At 51.0% G+C, this 21,401-nt stretch overlaps 1 protein-coding gene across 1 annotated transcript in view; it reads left to right on the forward strand.

Moving 5' to 3' along the window:
• FRMD4B (FERM domain containing 4B) overlaps positions 1-21,401 on the forward strand; it is a 194,677-nt gene that overhangs the window by 5,152 nt on the left and 168,124 nt on the right. The gene's annotated exons all lie outside the window — the stretch shown is intronic.

Consider the following 21,401-nt stretch of genomic DNA (forward strand, 5'->3'; position numbering starts at 1 on the left):
CTATTATTAGATAGGATTATATAGCATCATGCATCCTTGATAATTCATGCACCCCCACCCTGATCCAGGACACCCTTCAGCGCAAACCAGCCAGCCCCCACCCGTGCATCCAAGTAAAAAAAACCTAACATAAAAATTATTTAAAACAATGCAATTTAATGACTACAAGAACTTACCAACTAATGAAGTTGACAATATGTTAACCTTTATAGGTATTAAAGTAAATATTCATCACCTGAGATTGGGTAGTTTTCTTCTCATATTTAGAAGCAAGTACTTTCTCGTGTTTTTTAGTGCTAGAACAATTTTTTTAAGTCCCTGGAAAATGTGTAGTTTTCAGACCTTGGATAAAACATTGTGGTTAAAGTACATTTCAGGGAAAATATAATAATAAATAAACTAAAAATAAAACAAGTAGTTTAAACAGCTCCCCAAGCACTTACTAGCGTCTGAGTAAAGGATATGAAACAGGCTCATGGTGTCTGACTGGCATCTGGGCACTGATCGCTGAGCAGCTGCAGTGGCTCTGCTGGCGCCTGGGTTTCCTGCTGGAGTTTGATGATCACAAATAGACTCTCTTCGGGCTCTGAAGCCGCCCCAAATTGTGATTATTATTTTAAATATTTTCTTATTTTTAAATTGCTTTTTAATTTCAAATTTAATGTCTGCATTTTGTAAAAATATTCAAATAAAAGTACTTTGTGATGTTAAAGTTAGCTCTTAAACATTTTATACAAACACAAAAGATATGTGCCCTTTTATCTCCTTCAAGGAGTTACTTTACAGTCATCAAAGATGCATATGAATTCAGAAGAACCTAAATGTCAAATGAGTGCTGGCATCCAAATAAGTGCTCTTCCTACTGAAGTCGGCTTGAAAACCATTAAAATGTTAAATGCTCACCATCACCACACATCGGGAGGTGCTGTGCCATGCGTAACACATGAAATAGTGCCTAAGGGTGTGTAATATGCCCTTGTTCCTGGCCTTGTTTACCACAGAGTCCTCCTTTCGAACTCACCAGGGCTTAGTGCTTCCCGCACACACCTGAGAATCTTATCTAGTTCTACGGATTTTCCAAGTCTGCCACCAGGGGGCAGCCCCCACACACTTTTATGTTCTGACTGAAATATTGAAAGTTTATTTTCCTTCAGCACAAGTGTGTGAGGCTGGCATTTTCAAGCAGACTTTGGTAAAAAAAAAACTTTCGATGGATGAAGGAAATAAACAATAAAAATAAGAAGCCCTACAAATAGTCACATTTCCAAAATACAAGGCTGAGCCTAAGAATTAGCCGATCTGCCACGCCCCCCACCCCGGGCCAGCCTGCAATACCGGTTCCCAGACACATGGCCTCCCCATCATCTCGACCCCCACGAGCCGACCTGTGGGTCATCTGATCACAGCCGCCGGTAAATCCAGTCCCTGTGCTCCCACGTCTCAAACCCCTGATTTAAACGTGCCGGCTCTGCACTGTGGCCTTTCCTCTCAGGCTTGGTTGGCAGCCCGAGGTGCCCCGTGGTGAGGAGCAGGTATGGCCCTCCCCTGAAGGTCGCCCCTGTGCCAGGGCAGACACCAACCACCCAGCACACTTCTGTGTGGGACACAGAGCCAGCGTGGCCGGCCTTCCGGACCCTGGTCCCAAGCAGCATTCCCAGCGACTGCGGCTAAAGCCACGGGAAATTCTCTCACCCAGGCCTGGATGCGCATCCCACCACCTCTGCAGCCTTCTGCGGTGACTCTCCTATTCCTATACCCCAAACTCACTCTCTCTCTCTCTCTCTCTCTCTCTCTCTCTCTCTCCCCACACATTAAAAAGTGATTTAGATCCGCAGTGATGAAGGTCTCCCTTCTAGCCCTCAGTCTCGCCTCCCTCTGCCACACCGAGCAGGTGCTGCCCTCGTTGGAGGAGGGTGTCGTTCTGTCCCGTGGGCCGAGGCTCGGACGTGGCCCTCCCTGGTTTCACTCATGGCGGCGTTGCCCTCGGTGGCTGGGCCGTGTGAATAGCGCGTCCTGGAGTTGCCTTTGCGAGGCGCCCAGGCTCAGCCTGTGCCCGCCCCCCTTCAGCCCAGGCTGGGGCGGTCTGAGCAGGCCCCTGTGTGGACGGCTGCAGAACTACCTTCCAGCAGGTGTGTTTTTCCTTTAATGCTGAGAGTTTATTAAAATAACTAACATGGTGTTTAGGTTAATTATATTTCATTATATTAACATATAAACTTAACAATTAATTGAATATCGGGGCAGTGGAGTGTGGTTATTCAGTGTGACTCTGGAGTTAGACGGGTTGCACTCTGCTCCTCCACTTCCTTCCTTTGCAGCGCGACTAGTAACCCTCTAGACTCTGAACATAGGGGACAGCAGTCCCCCCTCCTGTGCGGCACCCACAGCGCAGATGGACTGTGCGTCCCTGTGAGGTCCGAGCGAGCCAGGCGTTGGGTTCGCCTGGCACTGAAATGATACTAACATTACTCCTTTTTAAATCCTCACCAAAGATATGTTTATTGATTTTAGAGAAAGAGGAAGGGAGGGAGGGGAGGAGGGATAGAAGGAGTGGGGAGGGAGGGAAAGCGAGAGAGGAACATTGGTTGCCTCATATCCACCCCGATTGGGCTCAGACCCGAGACCTTTTGGTGTTTGGGGTCACGCTCTACCCGCCGCGCCCCGCCGGGGCTCCTCCTGTGTTAAGTACTCCTGTTTCCGCTGAAGCTGTGTGCAAGTGGGACAGACAAGGCCACGCGCTCCCACGGAGGGGAGGTTAGGAGGCCGCCCGCAGAGGCCGCATCAGTGTTCAGCGGCCTGGAGGCTGCCTTCGCGAGTGGCCTGGGCGCTGTGCGGAGTGAAGAGAAGGCTGCTCCCTGAGCCGCTCTGCTCCGGAAGGGGGGGGTGGGGGGAGGGCCCCTCCGCCCGGGGAGGGGTGTCCTACGTGATGAGCAGGTTCACTGTACCGCTGCTCGGGCTTGTCCCCTGTTCAGCCCAAGTCCATCCACGCCCGGGGGCAGGCACTTGAGGCCCGTTCTTCAATGTCCTCCTGCCCAGCGCTGCAGACGTGAAAAGGCGCCGGGGGCTCATCGGGGAGTGAAGGCAGGAGCACTGTGGACACGCTGTCAGCGAGACACTGACTACCGAAGTCACCGCTGTGCGGAACTGAAGGCCCCGGGCATCTTCTGAAGCAGAAGGGTGCCCCCTGCCCGTCGGCCTGGCCCCCGGCCCCCGTCGCAGTGACAGACAAGCGGTGGGGAAAGGGAGGCCAAGGCAGAGGGCCCTCGGCACACAGAGGTACAGGCCGCTGTACCCCACGTCCTATGGCCAAAACGTCAGGGTAATAGCAACAGAATGTGATGGTGTTTTGCTGCTACCTAATTTGTGGTTTAGAATCTTACTTCATTCTTTGCCTTGCCTCCTGAAATCAGCTTCAGAAATTAGTTTTCATCTAAGTACATTTTAAATTCATCCTTCATTTCAAAAAAGTTGTTTTTCTTTCAACTATGAATTGTTGGAATTTAAGGTGGTCAATATATGTCTTACATCAGCTCGTCTGACATAAAAACAACTCAGCATCTGACCGTTTGATAAGAAAACTGTATACTTGTTTAATATTTTTTATTATCAATGAAGTCAAGAATTTTTTCTTATATTTATTGGCCATATATATTCCTTATGAAAATTACCTATTCCCATCCTTCTTTTTCTGTGTATTTGTTTATTACATTAATAAATTAAGAAAGAAATAATTGATTCAGAGGTGACAGACCAAAATACAAACAATATCTTAATACCACAGCCCAGCCCCCAAGGACTCCACTCACTCAGACTGGCTGTCCGCTCCTGCCATGGCTGCGTGTGGCTGGCGTTGTCTGGACGCGGCTGGGCCCCAGCCTCGCGCTCCCTGCTGGCTGGTCCCCCGGCGGGCAGGAGGTCTGGTCAGCCCCTGGCAGGGGAGCTCCGGGAGCAGGGTCCTCGCGGTCCGGGCGGATCCCGGAGGCCGGCAGGTGGCGCTGTCGCACAGCCGTCCTCACAGACGCAGCTCGGGTTTAGGGGTGCAGCTCAGCTGGGGGGCAGCTTTACGAGACCTGCAGACATAGCTCCTTCCTCTCGGTGCCCTGCACTTTGGGCAAATGTAGGCTGTGCTGATGGGGAAATAAGTGACGCGCAATTCACTTTGCCAAAGTATGGTTTCTCTGAGCACCGTGCTCTAGCGCAGGGGAGGCCTTCCGGAAGTTGCATATCGTCTCAGAAAAAAACGTTAAGCTAAAGTTAAATTGAATCATATTTAAATACGGTTATTAAGACACTCGTGATGCTAAAATCTGTGAGATAACAACAACAGTGCTTATTCATGAATGCAATCAATAACAAGATCGAGTGTACCATCACTTCAAAGCAGTCGGGAGTAGAAACTGTTTTGCGATGTTGACAGCCAGTGTGGTGTGATACATCGACATACTTGTTAGTATTCTTCTAAATGCATTTGAAACACTTCTTTGTTTTTTAGCTTTTGGCTCTGCCTGAATCTCAGCTCTCCGGGTATCAGCAGCCAGCATCCTTTTCCGTTTCCAAAGAACTTCCCTGCTGGAAAACCGCACAGGGTGTGTTTCCCCAGGACAAACCCGGTGCGCTTCATGCGACGCTGCCAATGACCCCCCCTTCCCCCCCGAGGTCATAATGCAGGGCCAGGTCTCCTGTAGAACCTGCGCCTCACGCAGGACACTCGGGTCTCTGTTGTGTTATGATTGACATTCAGTGCCACTCGGGCAGTCACAGCCTGTGCTGAGCACTCACAGTGTGGCCGAATGTTCCGCAGCCCCAAGGCCGGCAGGGGTGCCAGGGCCGGCATTTCACAGACGGGAGCCCATCCATGGGCAGCACATGACCTACGAGTAAAAGGTTTCCTGAACACGGCTTTCTAGGTCATAGACCGGGACACAGCCTGTGGAGAGCCAAAACCAGGAGTGTGGGAACCTGAAATCCTGACGTAACCCAAGGTCACAGGCCCTCCTGCCCATGCTCTCTCCTCTGGGCCCTGACTGGAGCCTCGGGGTGGGGTGGGGTGGGGTGAGGTGAGGTGGGGGGCCCCTGGGTGTGTCTGGGCTGCGCTCACAAACGCTTCCTCCCTGTTTCCAGGCCCCTGGCAGGTTGGACCCTGGCGGGTGAGGTCCGCTCCCCCTCTGGCTGACTCAGCGAGAGCTCCAGTGGGCAGTGAGGGCGGGGAGGGAGAGCGGCCCACCTTCCCCGCCATTCCCTCCCCCTCCCTCCGCACTGGTGACTCTGGCATCACAGTGTCCTCAGGGCCTTGCCCCTGCTTACCCCGGTGTCTGCTCCTGCAGCTCCTTGGCCCGACCGACCCGCCTGTCTTTTTCCAAAGGCCTTGACTTTCTCCAGAGTCCGGTCAGGTAAACCTGGGGCCACAGCACTCACCCACACGCACCGAGAGGGCTTTGACAGGGCCTCTCAGTGTGAGAGCAGCTTTATTCGGCATTTGTCCATGGTCATTCCCGTTCAGGTGAGGCTAGTTCAGAAAGAGGGAGCTTAGACCTGGGACGTATTCACCTGGATTTGAGTCCTTCGTTTACCAGATGTCAGGTCAGCGACCTCAGGGACAATTCCTGAACCTCTTGAGCCGGCGTTTCCTCGCGTGTTGAAGTGCCTGCTCCCGAGGGCTGTGGGCGAGGAAGGCAGCTGCCATGGGCGGAAGGGAGAAAGCAAGCATCCGTGAGGCTTCTCAGGTGGAGAGGGGGCAGGTTCGCTTGGCCAAGCCCCTGGCACCCGTGGGCCCACACCCCTTCTGAAGCCTTCTCTGGGCTTCCCCTGTTCAGGAGCTCCTGCAGGGCAAGCTCCTGGGCCCACTTAAACCCCAACCTCTCTTCCTGCATCTGCACCTGCAGGCTCTGCTCTGTGTGCTCTGCATGGAAACCCCACTCACCACTTCATTCTTGACTTAAAGGGCCTCTTTCCTCCCCTTCCCACGTGTGGGCGGCACCGGGTACTGCTGCCAGGTGCATTCTGGGAACAGGCACCGTGTTCCTGGCCTGCCAGCATCCAGTGTCCCGCTGCCCTCTGGCTGAGGTGTGGCCGCTCCCCCAGCCTCGTGTGCTGTCCCCGGGGACCTGGGACTTGGGTCTGGCCAGGCCGAGCCTGTGAAGGCCACAGAAAGCCTCTTGCTGGGATTATTGGGGGAGAGAATTCCTCTTCACAGGGCCTGCAAAACTAGCTGCACTTGAGCGTGGACCTGCTAGTGGCCCTGTGGCTCCATTGAGAAGAAAAATGACCTCAACAATGAGGATGGAGAACCGAGACGAGGGAGACAGCGGGGCACAAGTGCCAGGAGCGGGTTCAGGGCCTCTCGCCGTCCACAGCTCCAGGGCTTGTGCTGCACCTGGTCCTCGTGATGGCCTGGGCCAGTGTGATCCTCATGATGGCGTGGGCCGGTGTGATCCTCGTGAGGTCCTGGGCCGGTGTGATCCTCATGATGGCCGAGGCCGGTGTGATCCGCGTGATGGCCTGGGCCGGTGTGATCCGCGTGATGGCCTGGGCCGGTGTGATCCGCGTGATGGCCTGGGCCGGTGTGATCCGCGTGATGGCCTGGGCCGGTGTGATCCGCGTGATGGCCTGGGCCGGTGTGATCCGCGTGATGGCCTGGGCCGGTGTGATCCGCGTGATGGCCTGGGCCGGTGTGATCCGCGTGATGGCCTGGGCCGGTGTGATCCGCGTGATGGCCTGGGCCGGTGTGATCCGCGTGATGGCCTGGGCCGGTGTGATCCGCGTGATGGCCTGGGCCGGTGTGATCCGCGTGATGGCCTGGGCCGGTGTGATCCGCGTGATGGCCTGGGCCGGTGTGATCCGCGTGATGGCCTGGGCCGGTGTGATCCGCGTGATGGCCTGGGCCGGTGTGATCCGCGTGATGGCCTGGGCCGGTGTGATCCGCGTGATGGCCTGGGCCGGTGTGATCCGCGTGATGGCCTGGGCCGGTGTGATCCGCGTGATGGCCTGGGCCGGTGTGATCCGCGTGATGGCCTGGGCCGGTGTGATCCGCGTGATGGCCTGGGCCGGTGTGATCCGCGTGATGGCCTGGGCCGGTGTGATCCGCGTGATGGCCTGGGCCGGTGTGATCCGCGTGATGGCCTGGGCCGGTGTGATCCGCGTGATGGCCTGGGCCGGTGTGATCCGCGTGATGGCCTGGGCCGGTGTGATCCGCGTGATGGCCTGGGCCGGTGTGATCCGCGTGATGGCCTGGGCCGGTGTGATCCTCGTGATGGCCTGGGCCGGTGTGATCCTGCATCTGCTCCCCAAGAGCAGGATGGCGTTTGTTGTCAGGAAATCTGATCCATTTGAGGAAAGGGTGGCGCTGTTGTTGGCATTGCTGGGGTCTGAGGGGCCTGAGGTAGGAGACCCCATGTGAGCAATGGAAGCCCCGGGATAACTGGCTGAAGCAACAGGGTGTTTAGCGGCTCTGGTGGCTGAGAAGGTCAGAGTCTCATTTCAGGTGCGGTTCGATCAGGGGCTGACACAGCTCTCCAGTCTCTGTCTGTGCTCCGCATGTGGCTTTTTGTCACGTCTTCTTCCTTTACAGCAGCACGCAGTGTGGTCCTCATGCCGGTGCCTTCCGTGTGCAGAGGTAAGTTTACCCAGAATCCAGCAGTATCCTGAGGCTGCAGCCACGGACGTCCCTGGTTCGCTCGCATGCTCCCTCTTCATGCCGTGCTTTCCCCTGGAGTGGGGGCCGGGTCCGCACGTGGCTGAGTAGGGGTGAGGGATGTTTAAACTGGCAATCTTCACACCGAGGAGGAGGATGGCTCCTGGTGGCACCACCCCGTCCAGCTAAGGAAGGAGGTGGCTTTCTCTCTGCCTGACAGACGACAAACCAGGGCCTTGGAGAGTCACAGCCTTTCTCCCGGGCCACAGGAGGGGCGGCGCTGGAGTTTTCCCCAAGTTGCTAGTCCCGCCGCAGACCTGAGCTACCCTCCCGCCTCGGTCAGCATGGCTGCACTCTGAGCCTTGGTCCTGGGAGGGGGGGAGGGTCAGGGGGGGGACTTGGAAGCAGCTCTCCAGGCTTCATCGCCATCCCTGCTCCAGTGTAGCCTGGCCTCTGCCACACCCACGCCATGTGTCCGGGTGCTGGGACCTCGCCAGGCCAGCTAGTCCTGCCCACGCGGCCCGCCTTCCAGCCGGGGCAGCAGCCCCGACTCGTTTCCAATTCCCTTTCCCCACTTTTTGCATTTTCCATTCAAAACGTCCTTGTCCCGTGCTGCCCTCCGTCACAGCCCTGCTGTCTGTTGGCTCAGATGGTCCCCGAAGCTGTGGGTTGTTTACTTTTCAGCAAGGACCTGGAGAGCGTGTCCAGAGGCGGGACTCAGCGATCGGTGCCTGTGGGTGCGGGGGCCCTGGCCCCCTGCTGGGAGGGCTGTGGTCTTTGCCTGCAGGGGGCGCCTTGTTTGCATAACTGACTCTTCCCCCAGAAATGCAGGTTCGCCCCTTCAAGGGCACTTTTCCGGTTTGCCTCGTAAGCTTGATGGGGGTCAGCAGGCGTGGCCCGTTGGGGTAATCGGGTCTTATGGGCACTCAGCCACGCCATCCCGGCTGTTGTCTCTGCCTGCCCTCCCACTCCCTGGCGGAGCTGCGTCGTCACAGCCAAGAGCACATGGCCACGAAGCCTGGTGTGTGACTGTCAGCCCCTTAGGTCACTGAGCTTCAGACATCCTCAGGACCCCTCACGCTCCTCCCCTGCCCCTCACTGTCTCCCCACACGGCCAGGAGTGGGAGCCGTGTAGCCTGGGCAGCAGCTAATCCAGTGCCCGGTGCTGGAAAGGAAACCAGCCTCCCGCCGTCCAGGCTCCGGAAAGCAGCCGCGGGTGCTCTCGGCCGCTCGCCTCCCGCTGGGCCCTGGCTACATGGCTAAGTGGGCCCGGCATTGTGCCCGCCCGGCCTGAGTCCTTCAGGCTGTTCAGGGGGCTGCCCATCACGGTCCCAGAGGGACCTGGGGTGGCTCCTGCTGCGGACCCGGCCGACCAGCACACACCAGCCGCTCGTCTGGCGGCGTGCTGCTGACATGGTTACCGAGTGCTCCGGCCACGAGTTAGCATGCTGAGCTGGCGGGCTGAGGGCTCTGTTCTCTGACGAGCAGGCTGTCGGGACAGGCACCGACGGCACGTTTGGCGTGGCTCTGCCTGTGAGAGCGCAGCTGTGAGAGAGCACGCCCCAGGAGATGAGTGCCATGCGAGGGAAGCCTGGTGTCCTCAGGCCCCTCTGCCCCTGCCGGGCCCCATGCTGCCCCTAGACACCAATACAGTCTGTGTTGTTGACATTAAAATCGTGTTTCTGCCATTTGCAAGCAAAGAGCTTTGACAAAGACACAGCCTCTCCTCAAGAAATGAAAGCTGGAGCTGCCTTCGATCCAGCAGTTCCACTTCTGGGAATACGTCCAAAGAAACCACCAGCCATTTGAAAGAATGTACGCACCCCATGTTCATCGCAGCGCTACTTACAGTTGCCAAGATATGCAAGCAACTGGAATGCCCTCAGTAGATGAGCGGATCAAAAGCTGTGGTACTTTACACCATGGAATACTACTTTGCAATAAAAAGAATGGACTCATACCATTTGGACGGCATGGATGGTCCTAGAGGGTGTCATGCTAAGTGAAATAAGTCAGACAGAGAAAGAAAGACACCATGTGATTTTACTTATATGTGGAATCTAGAATATATATATATATAAATAAACAAACAAAGTAGAAACAGACTCACAGACACAGAGAACAGACTAATGGTTGCCGGAGGGGAGAGATGGGACTGAGTGTGAAGGTGAAGGGATTGAGAAGTTCAGATTGGTGGTCACAGGATCATCATGGGGACGGAAGGCGCAGGGTGGGGAAAGTCAGTCATGTAGTAGCTGCATGTGGTGCCAGGAGGTATCGGGAGGAGCACTTTGTGAAGTATGTGATTGTCAAACCACTGAGCTATCCACCTGAAACTAGTACCAATAATATTGAATGTGAACTTTAATTGAAAAATTAAAAAGCAAGCAAACAACATAAAAAGCACACACGGCCTCTGTGCGCCTGGCAGTCCCCAGTTCCTCAGGCTGCTGGCCTCGCAGCGCCCCTCCTGTTCCTGCCTGCTTCCGCACGCTCTCCAGTGCCCGGAGGTGCCCCTGGGGCACAGCTGTGAGGAAGGCAGCCCTGGTCCTGCCCCGGGGGACTCGCGGGGGTGTCATAAGACCTCTCGCACTTCTTTCCATTCCCCTGGAGTTTGGGGTTCTGAACCCCCAGAATCACCTTTCCCTGGGCCTCGCCCTCCTTTGTTGGTGTCCTTGTTCCCGGCCATTCACATGAACTTGGCTTTTTGTCTTTCTTGACCTATTTTGTTTGTACCCAACGCCACCCAATACCAAGTGCTAACCTCACTGCTCTACCTTTATTCTTAGCCTCTGGGCACCCCAGTGTCTGCCTCTCTCCAGGCTCTGAATCTAACCTGTCACCCTCTTAACCTCTCTATGCCTCAGTTTCCCCATCTGTAAAATAGAGGTAATAATAATAACACCTATTTCACAGGGCATGCTGAGGATTAAATGCTAACTGGGCACTCCATAACAGGAAATCAATATAGGATAGCTGCAGTTATTGTCTGATACTTCTAATTCTAATAAACACATTTAAATGCACAATCACATTTTTAACATCCTCACCCAAGGATGTTTAGAGAGAGGGGGAGAGGGGGAGAGAAAGATACATCGATGTGAGAAACATCCATCAGTTGCCTCCCGTACATGCCCCAACCAGGGATTGAACCCGCCACCTTTTCGTTTACAGGACCATACTCCAACCAACTGAGCCACCCAGCCGGGCTACAGTCACAATTTTATCCTTAGTATTAAGAAAATGGTATTTAAAGGATCTTCTAGATTATAAAGCTTATACATTTTTTAAATTGTTCAGGGTTCTATTGTACAGAAATCTCATGGGGAAAAATGTATTTGCAGTGGATTTCCTATTTGACTTTTAAAAAAAGAATTCAGAAGAAAACATTAGGAATAGACTTGTCTGTGATTCTAGGTAGAATTAAAAGGTGCAGAGACGTGTGTGTGTGTGTGTGTGTGTGTGTGTGTGTGTGTGTTCGTGTGTGGAAGAGAGGGAATGCTGCACTGAATTTAACAAATGGGGTACATTTAAACTTGTGAAGTCTGACCGTGTCCGTAAGCCTCTTTTCAGGCCCGGCTGCATTAGGTGCATATTTGAGGTTCCTACACATGGAAACCTGTCCAGCCTGTTCCTCCTCTCCGTGCAGAGCCCTGTGAGCTCCTTGAATAAGGCCGATACCTGATAGTCTCCGGGCCAAGCAGGGGTCGCAGGGAGGGGCTGCCTCTCCGCTTACTGGGGAGGAAGGCTCCCTTTCTGCTTGAAATTCCCCATTGCTGGGCCCTTCGCCTTGCCCTTCGCCTTGCCAGGATGGAACCCTGCAGGACGCTGGGCCACGTGGCATCTGCTGTATTTACCATGAAATGAATTCCTTGCTGAGTGGACGTAACCGCCCGCTCGGCCAGCTTTGAAATGGGGACGTTGGGATGGGATGACGGGTGGGGAGCGCCCCCTCTCAGGGCTGACACAGCGTCCTTGCTCGGGAGCGCCCAGTGTCTGTGTGCCAGGGAGGCCCGTCCAGGCTACACCGCGGAGGCCTCGGTGGTGAGCGGTTCCTGCTCACACAGTGGAGCAGACCTTCCCTGGCCCCTGGGCTTCACGGGGAGACACACATGGTGTCATCAGGAGAGTCCGCACGTCAGGCTGCTCCTGCGTGTCCCTGGGCATCCCCCGAGGCCTGGGTGCTGTGCTCCCTGGCGTCCTGTGCTTGAGTGGCAGGACCAGAGTCCAGAGCTCCAGTGCTGTACCCCGTGAACAACGCCGGCCCTCCCCGCGTGCATCACTGCTCCTCCTTCCTTTCGCTGCTGCTTGTCATGCACAGAATTAATATTTCAGTGAGGTCAGCAGTGGCCCTGCTGCTGAAGCCAACACCCTCCCCACCTTCATGCCGTGGGATGTATAATCTGGGTTGCCCATTTGCATAGTAGATGTCTAGGAGGACTGGAGCTGATAGGGACATTCATGTTGTACATCTTAAGTTTGATAATTCAATTTATTGGTACATCTATGAATTGGGCCCTTCCTCTGTGTAGGATGTTGTGCAAGCCTCCAGGACACGGGTCATACACCCCACCTTGGCAATCCTCCAGGCTCATGGGAGGGGATTGTTAACGATCTAAGAAGCGGAGAAGGCACCAACTCCCCGGCTTCCCAAGGAAAGCGCTGGCTCTCCCAGTACCGCAGGCTCCGGGTGCCCTCTGGGGACTGTCCTGCTTGAGCCCAATCTGCACTGGCTTCCTCCTCGGGAGGCAGCAGGCAACCAGGTTTCCCAGAAGCCCCTTCCCCTTGGGCCGAATCACCGGCACTGGAGTGCCCTGTCCTACACACGCAGGTGGGGAGGGCACTGGGATTGCTGTGAGTGGCTTAGGCTAATCGTGGGTAGAACGGATGCTGGCAGTCGCCCCTGACCACAGCGGTCGGACAGACGTGAGAAATGGGACATTCGCTGCAGTGTGGCCCGTGCTCTGCGGGTATCTGTGAGCCTCCGGAAGAGGGCTGCCCACGGCCTCCCAGGTCCCATCCTGTACTGAGGGGGAACTTCCTTTTGTTCAGCGGCAGCTTTTCTGACGTGTGTGTGGATTCTAGGGAGTGTCTCTGTGCTCTTACTCTGGGTAACGCTCTCTCCTCCCCAGGGTGCTGGGAGATGCCCTAGGAGATTATGGGAAACAACAACAACAAACATGTTGTGAGTTTTTAGAAAGAAAAGCAAATCTGTATTCTGAAAAAGAATATAAAATCCATGGACTCTATGAGATGAAACAGGTGAATTCAGTTTCTGGTCGCTACAGTTGCTCTGGGACCTGCCCCTGGCCCGGTGAGGCATGGCACTTACTTGGGTGGAATAGTTGAAGGGGGCCGTCTCCATACATGTTCGCTGTTCTGGGCGGAAGTTAAATTAATCTGGATGCTCTCCTTCCCCCAGGAGTGCATTTCAGTGATCGTGGGTTTTTGAAAATCCTTCTCCAGTTTGAACAGAACCTGATGTTTATGGTAGTTGTACCTTATCATGTAAATATAATGCTTGCATTTTATGTATTTCCATGCACATATCTTAAGTGGGTTATTTTAATTCTTCGTCCTCTCTGAGCCTGTCTAGTAGCGTGTATGGGAAACGGCACCTCACCTGGGAGTAAAGAACGCCAGTGACTGTTGCATCCTCATCTCGCAGTTCACCAGTTAACAGACGCAACTTTTCTGTTTCAGAAACAGAAACAGAGAACAAATCCTCAAGGCAAACGAGTGCATCTCATCCTGCTCCCAGCATGCCTTGACGTCGAACAGGCACAGCTGGCTTCGGAATGTCCTAAAGCACTTGGAGAGGGCTTTGGGGGACTAAGCCACTTAGGAGGACAAATATGGCTCAGATCATCCCTGCTCCTGTCACTGACTTGAATCAGGTCACATTAAAATTAAGTCAGTGCTGCTCCAGAGACCTGCCCCGTCGCCTTCCTTCTTAGCCCGCAGTGCCCCAACGCTTAGAAATACCTCACATGTAAGCATCGGGAGGTCTTCCTGGCCTCTAGCATGTTACCCCAGTGTGGTTGGTTTTTGTCCGGTGATTGGCTCTAATCCAATACCAGCCGCATTTCTCTACTCCCTTCTTTTTGGAAAATGTTTCCAGGCCAGTGGTTCCCAACCTTTTTGGCCATGCCCCCCCTAAGCATCTCTAACATCCTGATGCCACCCCACCCATGACATATAATTCTTATTATTCAAAAAGTGACCTCCTATTCACGTGGAGGAAGCCTAACAGGCCATTCACTTGGTCTAAACAAGCTTCCAAAGAACATGGCATCCATGAAAGAGAAAAATAAAAACACAAAAGGACACTTGAAATACTGAGGAGGAAATCACTAAGAAATTATTTTAAAAATAATAACATGAAGTGATATGAAAAAAATAGCAAAGTTTCAAAACATATAATAGAGAGCTGGAATGCATAAATATGTCACAATATATATTTACATACTATGTATGAGTCCCTCAAAGCCATAAGAAATGCAAAAAGTCACTGTTAATAACTCATTCTCAAATTGCCCCCTTAAAACTCAAATTGCCTCCCTGTGGGGCGTGTGCCCCATGTTGGGAACCACTGTTCTAGACCAGAGCCGGTTCTAAGCTTTATTGTTCTGGGCTCCCAATAAATTTCAAGCTCTCTTTTAAATTGCACCTATTGTTGTTTTTTTAATGAGTAAAGTTCCTCCATTTGTAGGGCCGTGAGTAGTTTAACTTTTCCATGTAAATGTAAACTCACTGTGAGCCATTCGCCCTGCTAAGCCATGGAGGTACACTGGTGACAAGACAGTGGCCCCTGCACTCATAGAGGTTATGGTCTGGTGGCAAAATCAGGCCTTAAGCAGGCAATTTCCAATGTGATGCGTGTTCAGAGGGAAAGACTGAGTTTCTGGGAGGGAGTGCTCACCTGCTCCGGGAGATCAGCATCCAACCTAAGGCTGAAAAGATAAGTGGGAGTTCACTGGGTGAGATCAGGGGGTGGAACAGTGTTCAGGACTGAAGGAACAGCACATGTGAAGAGCCTGAGGCTAAGAGTTAGAACCCAGAAGGCCAGCATTGCCTTCTGTAATGAGGCAAAACATGGAAGAGAAACACAGACAAAAACCTCACGGGTTAGTCAGAGTGACAGAGTAATCCTGCAATTTGGATCTCATAATTTGGATTATTTACTGATGTAACCATCATCACCCTAAACAAGTTGAAACTTCAGCCAAGTTGAGTGAATATAGAGATGAGGCTGCTGGGATTCCTGTTTGCGCCGTTTCCTTGACTTGAAGGGCCCTGGAGTGGATGGAGCTGAAGTGCCCGGCCTCACGGGGGACTCGCCCAGGTTTCTCAGCAGGTTAAAACCTGAAGCTTTGTGCCACACACACTCCCACGGAAGCTGGGCCACATGCCACCAGTCTTCCAAACTGTGGGGCGTGTGGTGAATGACATACCAAATACACACCCACGTGGCAACAGATGACAAGCAATGTCACTTGCTGCTTAGCAATGTGTGGGACGTGGGGGCTGCTCAGGTGGGAACAATCCAGAGGTCACTGGATTAGGGCTCTTCCCTGAGGGCTCCTTTGTTCCAATTTTTTTTCTTCCTTTAAATTCAACTTTACTATATACCTTGGGTGACTTCTCTAGAAGTGCTTGAATTCTGATTTCATTGCATCAGTTTTCCCTGCCATTTCTTCGTGCTTTTTAAATAACCTTTTCACACAAACAGCATGATGTGTACGTCGGGAAGACAGAGGGTGCCTGGGGGGCTGTACAGGACACTCCCAGAATCGTGCGGGCCTTTGGGAAGGGGCGAAGGCCCGATCCCACCAGGATCATCCCTCGAGGGGTCCCAGATTAGAGAGGATGCAGCCTGGGCTGAGGGACACCCCGCCCCCTCCCCTCCCCCCAGTGCTTCGTGCACTGGGCCTCTAATATAGGATAATACTACATGATGTTGATAAGCCACTTTTTTTAGTCTATTCATCAGCTGATAGGCACGTGAGTTGTTTCTACCTTTTGATTATTACAAATAGTGGTGCTCTGAACATTTGTAGACAAGTTTAGAAAAACAACAACACAGGTTTTTGCCTTGGTTTGTGTGGCTCATTTAGTTGGAGAGTCGTCCTGTACATGGAAGGATCGAGGTTCAATTCCTGGTCATGGCTTATTCAGGAGGTAACCAATTGATGTTCCTCTCTCTTTCTCTCCCTCTCTCTTCTTTTCTCTCTAGAACAGCGGTTCTCACCCTTTGGGTCACAACCCCTTTGGGGGTCGAACGACCTTTTCACAGGGGTTGCCTAAGACCATCAGAAAACACATATATAATTACATATTGTTTTTGTGATTAATCATTATGCTTTAATTATGTTCAATTTGTAACAATGAAAATACATCCTGCATATCAGATATTTACATGACGATTCATAACAGTAGCAAAATTACAGTTATGAAGTAGCAACGAAAATAATTTGATGGTTGGGGGTCACCACAACATGAGGAACTGTATTAAAGGGTTGTGGCATTAGGAAGGTTGAGAGCCACTGCTCTATAATCAATGAAGAAAACATATCCTTCATTGTGTGAGGATTAAAACAAACAAAACAAAAAAAACCACCAGTTGTCATGTCTTTGGGGTATATCCCTAGGAATGGAATTGGTGAGTCATATGGGAATACAATGCTTACCCTTTTGAGAAATCACCAATGTTTTCAATGACTGAACTATTTTACATTATTGCCAGTAACATATAAGGGTTTCAGTTTCTATACATCCTTGTCAACACTCGTTATGTCTGCCTTTTTGATGATAGCCATTCTAGTGAGTGTAAAGTGGTGTATTATTGAGGGTTTTATTTGCATTTCACTAATTATTAACGATATTGAGCATCTTTTCATCAGCTAATTAGACATTTGTGTTGCTTTAAAGAAATCTATACTTAAATTCATTTTTAAATTGGCCTATTTGTTGTTTTATGATTGAGTTGTAAATCTTTATATAATGTGGATATAAGTTCCTTATCATATATAAGATTTGCAATTATTTTCTCCAGTGGCTTGTCTTTTCATTCTCTTCATGGTATTCTCTAAAAACAAACGTTTTTAATTTAGACAAAGTCCAGTTTATCTATTTTCTTTTTTTTTACTTATGCTTTTCCTGACATATTTAAGAAACCATTGTCTAACCCAATGTCACAAAGATATACAATGATATTTCTCCTAAGAATTTTATAGATTTAACTCTTGCTTTAATTATTTGATCTCCATTGAGTTAATTTTTTTATATGGTGTGAGGTAGGAGTGCAGACTCATTTTTTTGCACCTGGCTGGAACTCTTGTTAAAATGAGATGACCATAAGTGTAAGGATTTATTTCTGGGCTCTTGATTCTATTTTATTGACTTATTTATCTCTCTTCATGCCAGTACCATGCTGTCTTGATTAGTATAGCTTTGTGGTAAGTTTTGAAATGTGATTTATTGAAAGAAAAAAAAATCCAACTAATATCGGCTTAAACTATGAAAGGCCATCTATTGTTCACATCCCATTACAAGTCACCTGTAAGTTAGCTACTCCCTGGCTGGGTTGACATCTAAGAGTCATCAAAGAGCCAGACTTTTACCATCCTCTTCTGTCTTTGCTGTCAACACAAGACGCCTATTATAGCTCAAAGTATTATCTTGAAACAACACCATCTCAAGCAGGAATCAAGGAATATGTTCACAAAATTCTCATGTTGTTCATCCCTTCAAAGAAGGAAATCTTTTTCAAAACTCTTTAGAATGCTTCTTTTTCTATCTTATTGCCAGAATGAGGTGTCAGGCCTTCTCTCAGACCAATCATAGTTGATCCTGGGGGCATGGGAAATGGCCACCCACAAAATCAGTCTCTGACAAGGTGGGGAATGCTGATGGATAGGCAGCCAACACTATCTACCAAAATATATAAACATTCAAAGAAGAAGCCAAGATTATCTGTAAGGCCACCAAAGTGAGATAATAATGGAAACTTTTTAAAAAATATACTTTTATTGATTTCAGAGAGGAAGGGAAGAGAGAGAGAGAGAGAGAGAAGAGAGAAGAGAGAGAAACATCAATGATAATAGATAATCATTGATAGGCTGCCTCCTGCACACTCCTCACTGGGATCAAGTCCACAACCAGGCATGTGCCCTGACCAGGAATCGAACCATGACCTCCTGGTTCATAGGTCAATGCTCAACCATTGAGCCACACCAGCTGGGCAATGATGGAAAATTTTGAGGGTGAGGAGGTCTACCGTACATTTCTTTGGTGCCAACTCTGTCTGAAGTGAAATCCCTGTTTTGTTTTTCTGTTATGGAGTCAAGACAAGATCGTAGTTCTTTTGTTCATTCCTTTCAAACACTGTTAGGAGCTGCCTGAACTCTTGGTCTGGAGACTACACGACTGTGTTCTCAACTTTATAAAGTGGGCATAGGCCTTGAGGCTTGTAGCATGCTGATTCTGTCTTCTTTATCTTCTCATAGACATTATTTAATAGTTGAGAACAATATAGTATTACTGTCAACTTTAAGTTGATTTTAGGATAACAAAATATAAGAAATACTTTTATGTCCTCCCGCCCCCCCATTTTCTTTTTGAATGCTGCTTTGCTTTTATTTTGCTCTTGCTGCTAAGGGCCAAATAGTTGAAATTCCTAGCAACAGGCCTTCCAAACATTCTGTATTTTTTAGTAGTAATGGGAAAACGATCTATTTTTATAACTTATTGCCCATGTTTGTTTGACGGCCAGAGTATAATTGGCCTTGAGAGTGTTTGCCACTTTGCAAGGCATTGATCTTGGCTGATTTTAGTTTTTCATTTTACTGCGGTTATCTGCACATCAGTGGAATGGTGGCTCATTGAAGAGTCAAACTTTTTCATATATCTTTTCATTTTTCTTCTATCATTACTTGTATAGCAGTGAAGATTCATTGAGTGTCAAGTAACTACTCTCTCATCTCCCATTAAAAACAATTGTTACTTTGTCAAAGATTTTTCTCTTTCTTCTCATTGTTGTTTTATTCTTATTTAAATTGGGTAAACCTAAAGGGTGGATATTTTGTCACCTTCAGTTAATGGAGTAATAAATAAGTCCATCTCTATCTTATATATTTTTATATGAAGCCGAAGTGAACAGTAATTTATAAAGGAAATTGTCCTTTTGTCTCTCAATAAAAGTAGGACTGAAAAATTAACAGCTACACCTCTTAAAATGCTTTTAAATGATTTTCACTGCTCTTCAGCACACTGCCCAGCTTCTCAGCGCCTCAGTTACTTTGTCAGGAAATGAAACCAGTGGTAACTTTCTCCACTGCACCTTGGGAGGAGACATAGGGACCAATGACGTTGTATGGGGAGCTGCCCTTTTAATGTGGAAATAAAGGGTGCTATGTAGACCAGTGCAGAACTATTTCTGTCATTGTTGATGTGCATGTAAATTAGGTGACAAGTGACAAGATTGAAACTTCCTTTAAAGAAGAGAGTCAGCCCTTTCCCTCTGGTCTAGGCAGGCTTCCTGGGAGCCGCATCCCAGCGCCTTCATGCCTCCCGGGGAGTTCTGGCCAGAATTTCCATATCTTCATGCCTCCTGGGGAGTTCTGGCCAGAATTTCCATATCTTCATGCCTCCCGGGGAGTTCTGGCCAGAATGTGCATATCTGCTCAGTGGATTAACTAGTAAAAATGGGTGCAATGCAGAGTCTACCGTGTTGCTGTTTTGCACTTCTTTATACAATAAAGGCAGTATCCGTCCTCTTTCCTTTGAGCAAGGAGAATTCAATTTAATAAAATAGCACAGGAGGTTTTCGAGGAAGATGGGAAGGTTTTGTTTTTTCTTTTTTGTTTTTTCTTCCAGGAGCGTGCCAAAGAATAGAAGTTGGGTAACTGCCTTAGTGCTTGGATATTGTTTAGCTTGTAGTGTTTTTAGCCCTTTATGATGCCAGAGAGCTGTTCAGAGTCGTGAAGGCAGCTGCTGAGCTCACCCCTCCCTCTGGCCCTGGGCTCCAATGCCCGCTGGCTCCCTCCCTCCAGGACCCACTGCTCCCCGCTCCCTCCCATCTCCTGCTGGAGGCCAGGACCAAGGATGCACCTTGCTGGCTTTCAAAGGGAAAGAAGGGAGACAGCAGGTGCGGGGGGAGGAGCCAGACCAGCCAGCCTCTGGTTAAGTGGAATTGAAATGGGACGTCTCCCCACAAGCCCTCCTGCCTCCCTGGGCCTGGGGTGGAAGGGGCAGGCCATGCAGGCACCTCTGCTCACTGGGCAGCTCGACCAGAGGCCTCAGAGGTGCTTGCTATGAAGAGGGCATCTCTGCCCACCAAACTCTCAGTCGGTGGTGCCAGGGGTGCAGACATATGTTGACCCCTTCAGTTTAGTAGTGGAGACTTTTCCATGATCCACCATAAGCTCTTCTACGGCCTGGAGCCCCCAACTGGGCCTCTAGCCCCGGTGCCTCCCAACATCCCTCCTGCGCTTCCCTCTCAAGAGGCAGGAATCCCACCCCCCTTGCCCTGAAGCCCAGTCTGTACTGCCAGCGCCCCTGCTCAGCCTCCTCTCCTGCTCAGCCTCCTCCCCGCGCCCGTCACACGCGGGAGGCATCTCACTCCCAGGTCCCCAGGGTCCGGCCACAGCCGAGCGCAGGGCGGCTCCTAGGGTCCCTGCTCCAACCCCACCCGCCCTCCCTCCCACGCAGGCAGAGACCTTGCTGTTTCGCATGCACATCCCACAGACTCCGCTCTCCTGGCGTGGAGGGAGGATGCAGGCCCCCATTTTCAGGGACTGGGACTGTGTATTTTGGGGATGGATGGGCTCCTTTCTGTATTCTCTCTTGAGACAAGGAGTCATTCATGTTCAGTTCAATAAGCATGTATTGATCGCCTGCTATGTGCCAGTCACTGAAGAAACAAATATGAATAAGACCCTATCCCTCTCCTTGCAGCCTCTGCGTGGGGGCAGCTGCCACCACGTGGGGCCCCAGAACCGAGCCCTTGCTGCTGTCACGGTGGCTGGGCAGGCCCTGCGCACAGGGAGGGCCCGTAACCTTTTGCAGGTGGGGATTACATTCGCCGATCTGAAAACATGAAATTTCGAGAGAAGTGGTTACTGTTGCAGCCCGGTGCCCAGCATCGCACCCGCCTCAGGGTCTTCTTTCAGGGCACGGGGAGCTGCACCCCCACCCAGGAGCCTCTAATTCAAAAGAAATAATAAATCTGGAAGTTGAAGTCACAAACTATTGAGTAGCTTATGTTGCAAGTTACTGTCCTCGTTTCTATGATAACTATTCCAGAAGGTGAGGAAATGGCATCTCAGTTCTGTCCGGGCTTTGAGCTGCATGAGCACACTCAGCGGGAGAGCGTTTCGGCCACTGCCTGCCTTTTGGGGAGACACATCGAGAGGGAAGAGTGTTTCCCAGAGAAGCTGGAGAGGAAGCGGAGAGTCTGTCCTGGGCGTTGTAGGGTGTCGGGCAGCGCCCCAGGCCTCTGTTCACTAGACGCCACTAGCCCCTCCAAGCCCCAAAAATATCTGTGGACATTGCCAAGTGAGGGGAGTGGGGGGCGGTGCAGACAGGCCCCTGGTGAGAGCCACTGACCCAGACCAATGTCAAGGGTGTGTCTGGGATCAGTATGTCCCACGCAGCGAGTCCATTTCAGGAACGATGCCACATTGGTTGTCCTTTTCTCCACACTACACACCTGGTTCCACTGCCCCCCACTCAGTGCCTCTAACACCCCCCATGCCTCTAACACCCCCAT

This window comes from Myotis davidii, unplaced genomic scaffold (genome assembly GCF_000327345.1).
Source record: "Myotis davidii unplaced genomic scaffold, ASM32734v1 scaffold821, whole genome shotgun sequence".
NCBI classification, from domain to species: Eukaryota; Metazoa; Chordata; class Mammalia; order Chiroptera; family Vespertilionidae; genus Myotis; species Myotis davidii.